A 10,552-nucleotide genomic window follows, 5' to 3' on the forward strand; every position below is an offset into this window, starting at 1 on the left:
CTCCCTTTGTAAACCATATTGTATACATATAATTTTAATGTTTATGTGCATAGTTTTCTAAATGAAGTGCTTGTACACACGCAATGTAAACTATTGACATTGAATGTCATAAAAGGAATTGTATATTATAACGGCTATTGTTGATTTTAGTTGGATCGAATCACTAAGCTGACAAGGTGAAAATCAGCCATTCTGCCCCCTGAACAAGGAAGTTAACCCACTGTTCCTAGGCCGTCATTGAAAATAAGAATTGGTTCTTAACTGACTTGCCTAGTTAAATAAAGGTAAAAAATAATAAAACATTTAATCCTGTCTCTGTGCTCTACGGACAATTCCTTCGCCCTCAGTACTTGTTTTTTTTGCTCTGACATGTACTGTAAACTGTGGGACATTTTTTATATTTCTAAAAACCTGTTTTCACTTTTATTATGGAGTTGTGTGTGTAAAATGTCATCAATTTTAGAATAAGGCTGTAACGTAACAAAATGTGGGAAAAGTCAAGTGGTCTGAATACTTTGCGAATGCACTGTATTTTGGCAGTGTGTGATTGATTGTGTATACAAGAATTGTGTTTACTATTCCTGCATTAAAAGCTAAGCAATTCACTGACCATTCCAGTTAGATCATGAAAAAGGAACTTATCTCATTTAAGGTGACATATACATACTCCAGTATTCTGAGGCAAAACAAGTTCACACACATCAAGGCTACTGGATGGAGAAAATACACCAATATCAAATAGCCGTGTGAAAAAACAAAGTAATGTCTTAATGACTCAGAGTGACTTGCAAAGACTCGTCATGATCATTTCCTGTAGATTTATTGCGAAGGAGTTCATGCCCTCACTGTTGTGACTTCAGTTTGCGGAATATGGAGCATGACATAAGGGGATTCACTTTGTTTAGGAGTACCTTCACCCTTCATTCCTGGAACACCTGCCAGGTGATATATAGACTGACTCTGACCCTGAGTGCTGCGTTCTGCTATCGGCCTGGCCCCATGATCCTTTATGACAGCATAGATGTCTGTGGTCGTCTGCAATGTTCTTGCCTTCCGCTTCAGCCCTTACTGCTCTTCTTTTTGAGAAATATCTCAAGATGAAGATGCTCATTAACAGATGCACCCCAAAACCAGAAACTACACCAACCAACACTTGCTTAGTATTATTGTGTTTGGTGTTTGGTCTTCTCTCTCCAGAACAGTTGGTTATTGGGACACTCTTGCCATTGTTTGATGTCACTCTTAGATATACTGTTGGTTGCATGTTGCAGAAGTAGGTCCCAGAGTCTGAGGCTTTCAAACTCACTATAACCAATGACTTGTCTATTATTGAGCCATAATGGTTGCCTGGATCAGAAATGTGCTTTCTGTCATCGACTCCATCTTGAATAATGACAATGTCTACTGTCTTGCAATCTAATTCTCTGCTCCATGTTACGCAACTTCCCACAGGGTGATTACAGATCAAGGTTACTGTTTGTTTCTCGGGCATTGTCTTTTGGCGTAACCCTGTCATAAGAAACATCAATAAAGGGTTAGGATCCACACTTCAAGATGCTATTTATATTTTTTACCCTGGATCTAACCCTATAGTAGTCCATTCTTTCAGATAATTGAGTAGGAAAATATGAATTTTGCTGCCTATGATGGTCAATGAAGTCATAAGTAAATGAGCATCTTTGCTCTGTAAATTGTCTGGCTGACTGGGAACTAAGGTCAGACCTCAGTCACATTTTCGTTCATATGAGGAACTTCTGACTATTACTGAAGCATGGGCGTGTGCATGTGTTTGTACATACACACTTAGTTTGATAAAATTCATACATATAACATGGTCTATCATTCAACATACTGTATTCGAGACAATCATTGTATTTTAACGTGTTTTAATGGTTATTTATCAAGATTGACCACTGCATATTTTCCATGTTAAGTACATACGTTACATTATTAAATGTTTATTTAAACTAGAAAAAGACAATTATGATAATTAAAAGACTAAATAAATGCACATGTGCAGGAGACATAAAAAAAACAAGAGGCTTGTAAAAGCACCTCCCCTTTCAAATCTAAATGTTTAAAAGAAATATACAAAACATACTTTATTTATCCATTATAAAAATCAAGTTTACATTTAGTACAGGATATGAGAACAATGTAAAACTGACATTTTGTCAGTGACCACAAATTCAGATGTGTGAATCCAGCTATGAAATAAAGAGCACTGTCCAAACTTGGAAATGATATATTATTGCAATGCAGTTATACAAGAAGTAAAAACTATATCAAGGCATGAACGCAGGGGGATAATGTGCAATTTGTGCATGAATAGGAACCCGTAGAATTACAGTGCTTTCGGAAAGTATTCAGACCCTTGACTTTTCCACATTTTGTCACGTTCCAGCCTTATTCTAAAATGTATTCAATTGTTTTTTTCCCCTCATCAATCTACACACAATACCCCATAAGAAAAAGCAAAAACAGGTTTTTAGACATTATTTGCAAATGTTTTTGTTTTTTTAAACTGATCACATTCACATAAGTAATTCAGACCCTTTACTCGGTACTTTGTCGAAGCACCTTTTGGCAGCAATTACAACCTCGAGTCTTCTTGGGTATGACGCTACAAGCTTGGTACTCCTGTATTTGGACATTCAGAGACTTGTCCCGAAGCTACTCCTGCGTTGTCTTGGCTGTGTGCTTAGGGTCGTTGTCCTGTTGGAAGGTGAACCTTCACCCCAGTCTGAGTTCCTGAGCACTCTGGAGCAGGTTTTCAAGGATCTCTCTGTTTTTTGCTTCGTTCATCTTTCCTCGATCCTGACTAGTATCCCAGTCCCTACCGCTGAAAACATCCTCACAGCATGATGCTGCCACCACCATGCTTCACCGTACGAATGGTGCCAGGTTTCCTCCAGAAGTGACGCTTGCCATTCAGGCCAAAGAGTTCAATCTTGGTTTCATCAGACCAGAGAATCTTTCTCATGTCTTTAGGTACCTTTTGGCAAACTCCAAGTAGGGGATTTCATGCCTTTTACTGAGGAGTGGCTTTCATCTGGCCACTCTACCATAAAGGCCTGGTTGTCCTTCTGGAATTTTCTCCCATCTCCACAGAGGAACTCTAGAGCTCTGTCAGAATAACCATTGGGTTCTTGGTCACCTCCCTGACTAAGGCCCTTCTCCCCCGAATGCTCAGTTTGGCCCAAGGCCAGCTCTAGGAAGAGTCTTGGTGGTTCCAAACTTCTTCCGTTTAACAATGCTGCAGTAAGTTTTTGGTACCCTTCCCCAGATCTGTGCCTCGACACAATCGGGCGGCAGGATGCCTAGTGGTTAGAGCGTTGGACTAGTAACCCAAAGGTTGCAAGATCGAATCCCTAAGCTGACAAGGTGAAAATCAGCCATTCTGCCCCCTGAACAAGGAAGTTAACCCACTGTTCCTAGGCCGTCATTGAAAATAAGAATTGGTTCTTAACTGACTTGCCTAGTTAAATAAAGGTAAAAAATAATAAAACATTTAATCCTGTCTCTGTGCTCTACGGACAATTCCTTCGCCCTCAGTACTTGTTTTTTTTGCTCTGACATGCACTGTAAACTGTGGGACATTTTTTATATTTCTAAAAACCTGTTTTCACTTTTATTATGGAGCTGTGTGTGTAAAATGTCATCAATTTTAGAATAAGGCTGTAACGTAACAAAATGTGGAAAAAGTCAAGTGGTCTGAATACTTTGCGAATGCACTGTATTTTGGCAGTGTGTGATTGATTGTGTGTGTATACAAGAATTGTGTTTACTATTCCTGCATTAAAAGCTAAGCAATTCACTGACCATTCCAGTTAGATCATGAAAAAGGAACTTATCTCATTTAAGGTGACATATACATACTCCAGTATTCTGAGGCAAAACAAGTTCACACACATCAAGGCTACTGGATGGAGAAAATACACCAATATCAAATAGCCGTGTGAAAAAACAAAGTAATGTCTTAATGACTCAGAGTGACTTGCAAAGACTCGTCATGATCATTTCCTGATTTATTGCGAAGGAGTTCATGCCCTCACTGTTGTGACTTCAGTTTGCGGAATATGGAGCATGACATAAGGGGATTCACTTTGTTTAGGAGTACCTTCACCCTTCATTCCTGGAACACCTGCCAGGTGATATATAGACTGACTCTGACCCTGAGTGCTGCGTTCTGCTATCGGCCTGGCCCCATGATCCTTTATGACAGCATAGATGTGGTCGTCTGCAATGTTCTTGCCTTCCGCTTCAGCCCTTACTGCTCTTCTTTTTGAGAAATATCTCAAGATGAAGATGCTCATTAACAGATGCACCCCAAAACCAGAAACTACACCAACCAACACTTGCTTAGTATTATTGTGTTTGGTGTTTGGTCTTCTCTCTCCAGAACAGTTGGTTATTGGGACACTCTTGCCATTGTTTGATGTCACTCTTAGATATACTGTTGGTTGCATGTTGCAGAAGTAGGTCCCAGAGTCTGAGGCTTTCAAACTCACTATAACCAATGACTTGTCTATTATTGAGCCATAATGGTTGCCTGGATCAGAAATGTGCTTTCTGTCATCGACTCCATCTTGAATAGTGACAATGTCTACTGTCTTGCAATCTAATTCTCTGCTCCATGTTACGCAACTTCCCACAGGGTGATTACAGATCAAGGTTACTGTTTGTTTCTCGGGCATTGTCTTTTGGCGTAACCCTGTCATAAGAAACATCAATAAAGGGTTAGGATCCACACTTCAAGATGCTATTTATATTTTTTACCCTGGATCTAACCCTATAGTAGTCCATTCTTTCAGATAATTGAGTAGGAAAATATGAATTTTGCTGCCTATGATGGTCAATGAAGTCATAAGTAAATGAACATCTTTGCTCTGTAAATTGTCTGGCTGACTGGGAACTAAGGTCAGACCTCAGTCACATTTTCGTTCATATGAGGAACTTCTGACTATTACTGAAGCATGGGCGTGTGCATGTGTTTGTACATACACACTTAGTTTGATAAAATTCATACATATAACATGGTCTATCATTCAACATACTGTATTCGAGACAATCATTGTATTTTAACGTGTTTTAATGGTTATTTATCAAGATTGACCACTGCATATTTTCCATGTTAAGTACATACGTTACATTATTAAATGTTTATTTAAACTAGAAAAAGACAATTATGATAATTAAAAGACTAAATAAATGCACATGTGCAGGAGACATAAAAAAAACAAGAGGCTTGTAAAAGCACCTCCCCTTTCAAATCTAAATGTTTAAAAGAAATATACAAAACATACTTTATTTATCCATTATAAAAATCAAGTTTACATTTAGTACAGGATATGAGAACAATGTAAAAACTGACATTTTGTCAGTGACCACAAATTCAGATGTGTGAATCCAGCTATGAAATAAAGAGCACTGTCCAAACTTGGAAATGATATATTATTGCAATGCAGTTATACAAGAAGTAAAAACTATATCAAGGCATGAACGCAGGGGGATAATGTGCAATTTGTGCATGAATAGGAACCCGTAGAATTACAGTGCTTTCGGAAAGTATTCAGACCCCTTGACTTTTTCCACATTTTGTCACGTTCCAGCCTTATTCTAAAATGTATTCAATTGTTTTTTTCCCCTCATCAATCTACACACAATACCCCATAAGAAAAAGCAAAAACAGGTTTTTAGACATTATTTGCAAATGTTTTTGTTTTTTTAAACTGATCACATTCACATAAGTAATTCAGACCCTTTACTCGGTACTTTGTCGAAGCACCTTTTGGCAGCAATTACAACCTCGAGTCTTCTTGGGTATGACGCTACAAGCTTGGTACTCCTGTATTTGGACATTCAGAGACTTGTCCCGAAAGCTACTCCTGCGTTGTCTTGGCTGTGTGCTTAGGGTCGTTGTCCTGTTGGAAGGTGAACCTTCACCCCAGTCTGAGTTCCTGAGCACTCTGGAGCAGGTTTTCAAGGATCTCTCTGTTTTTGCTTCGTTCATCTTTCCTCGATCCTGACTAGTATCCCAGTCCCTACCGCTGAAAACATCCTCACAGCATGATGCTGCCACCACCATGCTTCACCGTACGAATGGTGCCAGGTTTCCTCCAGAAGTGACGCTTGCCATTCAGGCCAAAGAGTTCAATCTTGGTTTCATCAGACCAGAGAATCTTTCTCATGTCTTTAGGTACCTTTTGGCAAACTCCAAGTGGGATTTCATGTGCCTTTTACTGAGGAGTGGCTTTCATCTGGCCACTCTACCATAAAGGCCTGGTTGTCCTTCTGGAATTTTCTCCCATCTCCACAGAGGAACTCTAGAGCTCTGTCAGAATAACCATTGGGTTCTTGGTCACCTCCTGACTAAGGCCCTTCTCCCCGAATGCTCAGTTTGGCCCAGCGGCCAGCTCTAGGAAGAGTCTTGGTGGTTCCAAACTTCTTCCGTTTAACAATGCTGCAGTAATTTTTTGGTACCCTTCCCCAGATCTGTGCCTCGACACAATCGGGCGGCAGGATGCCTAGTGGTTAGAGCGTTGGACTAGTAACCCAAAGGTTGCAAGATCGAATCCCTAAGCTGACAAGGTGAAAATCAGCCATTCTGCCCCCTGAACAAGGAAGTTAACCCACTGTTCCTAGGCCGTCATTGAAAATAAGAATTGGTTCTTAACTGACTTGCCTAGTTAAATAAAGGTAAAAAATAATAAAACATTTAATCCTGTCTCTGTGCTCTACGGACAATTCCTTCGCCCTCAGTACTTGTTTTTTTTGCTCTGACATGTACTGTAAACTGTGGGACATTTTTTATATTTATAAAAACCTGTTTTCACTTTTATTATGGAGTTGTGTGTGTGTGTGTAAAATGTCATCAATTTTAGAATAAGGCTGTAACGTAACAAAATGTGGGAAAAGTCAAGTGGTCTGAATACTTTGCGAATGCACTGTATTTTGGCAGTGTGTGATTGATTGTGTGTGTATACAAGAATTGTGTTTACTATTCCTGCATTAAAAGCTAAGCAATTCACTGACCATTCCAGTTAGATCATGAAAAAGGAACTTATCTCATTTAAGGTGACATATACATACTCCAGTATTCTGAGGCAAAACAAGTTCACACACATCAAGGCTACTGGATGGAGAAAATACACCAATATCAAATAGCCGTGTGAAAAAACAAAGTAATGTCTTAATGACTCAGAGTGACTTGCAAAGACTCGTCATGATCATTTCCTGTAGATTTATTGCGAAGGAGTTCATGCCCTCACTGTTGTGACTTCAGTTTGCGGAATATGGAGCATGACATAAGGGGATTCACTTTGTTTAGGAGTACCTTCACCTTTCATTCCTGGAACACCTGCCAGGTGATATATAGACTGACTCTGACCCTGAGTGCTGCGTTCTGCTATCGGCCTGGCCCCATGATCCTGTATGACAGCATAGATGTGGTCGTCTGCAATGTTCTTGCCTTCCGCTTCAGCCCTTACTGCTCTTCTTTTTGAGAAATATCTCCAGATGAAGATGCTCATTAACAGAAGCACCCCAAAACCAGAAACTACACCAACCAACACTTGCTTAGTATTATTGTGTTTGGTGTTTGGTCTTCTCTCTCCAGAACAGTTGGTTATTGGGACACTCTTGCCATTGTTTGATGTCACTCTTAGATATACTGTTGGTTGCATGTTGCAGAAGTAGGTCCCAGAGTCTGAGGCTTTCGAACTCACTATAACCAATGACTTGTCTATTATTGAGCCATAATGGTTGCCTGGATCAGAAATGTGCTTTCTGTCATTGACTCCATCTTGAATAGTGACAATGTCTACTGTCTTGCAATCTAATTCTCTGCTCCATGTTACGCAACTTCCCACAGGGTGATTACAGATCAAGGTTACTGTTTGTTTCTCGGGTATTGTCTTTTGGAGTAACCCTGTCATAAGAAACATCAATAAAGGGTTAGGATCCACACTTCAAGATGCTATATATATTTTTTTACCCTGGATCTAACCCTATAGTAGTCCATCCTTTCAGATAATTGAGTAGGAAAATATGAATTTTGCTGCCTATGATGGTCAATGAAGTCATAAGCAAGACTGAGCGTCGATCAGACTAGACTGAGGTTAAAATAGACTGAATAGCTGAATCAGCCAACAAAGCTCATCATACTACCACAGGTGCACACCTTGTCAAGTTTTTCAAACATCAAATACAATGATTTGGACACATTTTAAAATGTACTTACCAGCGCAGGTATTGTAGATATACCCAAGGATTAGAAAGTTAAGGTATATGAACATCTTTGCTCTGTAAATTGTCTGGCTGACTGGGAACTAAGGTCAGACCTCAGTCACATTTTCGTTCATATGAGGAACTTCTGACTATTACTGAAGCATGGGCGTGTGCATGTGTTTGTACATACACACTTAGTTTGATAAAATTCATACATATAACATGGTCTATCATTCAACATACTGTATTCGAGACAATCATTGTATTTTAACGTTTTAATGGTTATTTCTCAAGATTGACCACTGCATATTTTCCATGTTAAGTACATATGTTACATTATTAAATGTTTATTTAAACAAGAAAAAGACAATATTATGATAATTAAAAGACTAAATAAATGCACATGTGCAGGAGACATAAAAAAAACAAGAGGCTTGTAAAAGCACCTCCCCTTTCAAATCTAAATGTTTAAAAGAAATATACAAAACATACTTTATTTATCCATTATAAAAACCAAGTTTACATTTAGTACAGGATATGAGAACAATGTAAAAACTGACATTTTGTCAGTGACCACAAATTCAGATGTGTGAATCCAGCTATGAAATAAAGAGCACTGTCCAAACTTGGAAATGATATATTATTGCAATGCAGTTATACAAGAAGTAAAAACTATATCAAGGCATGAACGCAGGGGGATAATGTGCAATTTGTGCATGAATAGGAACCCGTAGAATTACAGTGCTTTCGGAAAGTATTCAGACCCCTTGACTTTTTCCACATTTTGTCACGTTCCAGCCTTATTCTAAAATGTATTCAATTGTTTTTTCACCTCATCAATCTACACACAATACCCCATAAGAAAAAGCAAAAACAGGTTTTTAGACATTATTTGCAAATGTTTTTGTTTTTTTAAACTGATCACATTCACATAAGTAATTCAGACCCTTTACTCGGTACTTTGTCGAAGCACCTTTTGGCAGCAATTACAACCTCGAGTCTTCTTGGGTATGACGCTACAAGCTTGGTACTCCTGTATTTGGACATTCAGAGACTTGTCCCGAAGCTACTCCTGCGTTGTCTTGGCTGTGTGCTTAGGGTCGTTGTCCTGTTGGAAGGTGAACCTTCACCCCAGTCTGAGTTCCTGAGCACTCTGGAGCAGGTTTTCAAGGATCTCTCTGTTTTTTGCTTCGTTCATCTTTCCTCGATCCTGACTAGTATCCCAGTCCCTACCGCTGAAAACATCCTCACAGCATGATGCTGCCACCACCATGCTTCACCGTACGAATGGTGCCAGGTTTCCTCCAGAAGTGACGCTTGCCATTCAGGCCAAAGAGTTCAATCTTGGTTTCATCAGACCAGAGAATCTTTCTCATGTCTTTAGGTACCTTTTGGCAAACTCCAAGTGGGATTTCATGTGCCTTTTACTGAGGAGTGGCTTTCATCTGGCCACTCTACCATAAAGGCCTGGTTGTCCTTCTGGAATTTTCTCCCATCTCCACAGAGGAACTCTAGAGCTCTGTCAGAATAACCATTGGGTTCTTGGTCACCTCCCTGACTAAGGCCCTTCTCCCCCGAATGCTCAGTTTGGCCCAGCGGCCAGCTCTAGGAAGAGTCTTGGTGGTTCCAAACTTCTTCCGTTTAACAATGCTGCAGTAATTTTTTGGTACCCTTCCCCAGATCTGTGCCTCGACACAATCGGGCGGCAGGATGCCTAGTGGTTAGAGCGTTGGACTAGTAACCCAAAGGTTGCAAGATCGAATCCCTAAGCTGACAAGGTGAAAATCAGCCATTCTGCCCTGAACAAGGAAGTTAACCCACTGTTCCTAGGCCGTCATTGAAAATAAGAATTGGTTCTTAACTGACTTGCCTAGTTAAATAAAGGTAAAAAATAATAAAACATTTAATCCTGTCTCTGTGCTCTACGGACAATTCCTTCGCCCTCAGTACTTGTTTTTTTTGCTCTGACATGTACTGTAAACTGTGGGACATTTTTTATATTTATAAAAACCTGTTTTCACTTTTATTATGGAGTTGTGTGTGTAAAATGTAATCAATTTTAGAATAAGGCTGTAACGTAACAAAATGTGGAAAAAGTCAAGTGGTCTGAATACTTTGCGAATGCACTGTATTTTGGCAGTGTGTGATTGATTGTGTGTGTATACAAGAATTGTGTTTACTATTCCTGCATTAAAAGCTAAGCAATTCACTGACCATTCCAGTTAGATCATGAAAAAGGAACTTATCTCATTTAAGGTGACATATACATACTCCAGTATTCTGAGGCAAAACAAGTTCACACACATCAAGGCTACTGGATGGA

General features: G+C 39.4%; 1 long non-coding RNA gene across 1 annotated transcript; it reads right to left on the reverse strand.

Annotated features, from left to right (window-relative positions):
* Positions 1-6,925: 6,925 nt before the first annotated feature.
* LOC135560188 (uncharacterized) lies at positions 6,926-10,023 on the reverse strand. Its single transcript, XR_010458755.1, has 2 exons — positions 8,243-10,023; positions 6,926-7,930 (listed from the first exon to the last, which is right to left on the reverse strand). It is a non-coding gene; the product is annotated as an uncharacterized LOC135560188 (long non-coding RNA).
* Between the last annotated feature and the right edge of the window lie 529 nt (positions 10,024-10,552).

The sequence above is a fragment of the Oncorhynchus nerka genome, linkage group LG15, assembly GCF_034236695.1.
Source record: "Oncorhynchus nerka isolate Pitt River linkage group LG15, Oner_Uvic_2.0, whole genome shotgun sequence".
NCBI lineage: Eukaryota > Metazoa > Chordata > Actinopteri > Salmoniformes > Salmonidae > Oncorhynchus > Oncorhynchus nerka.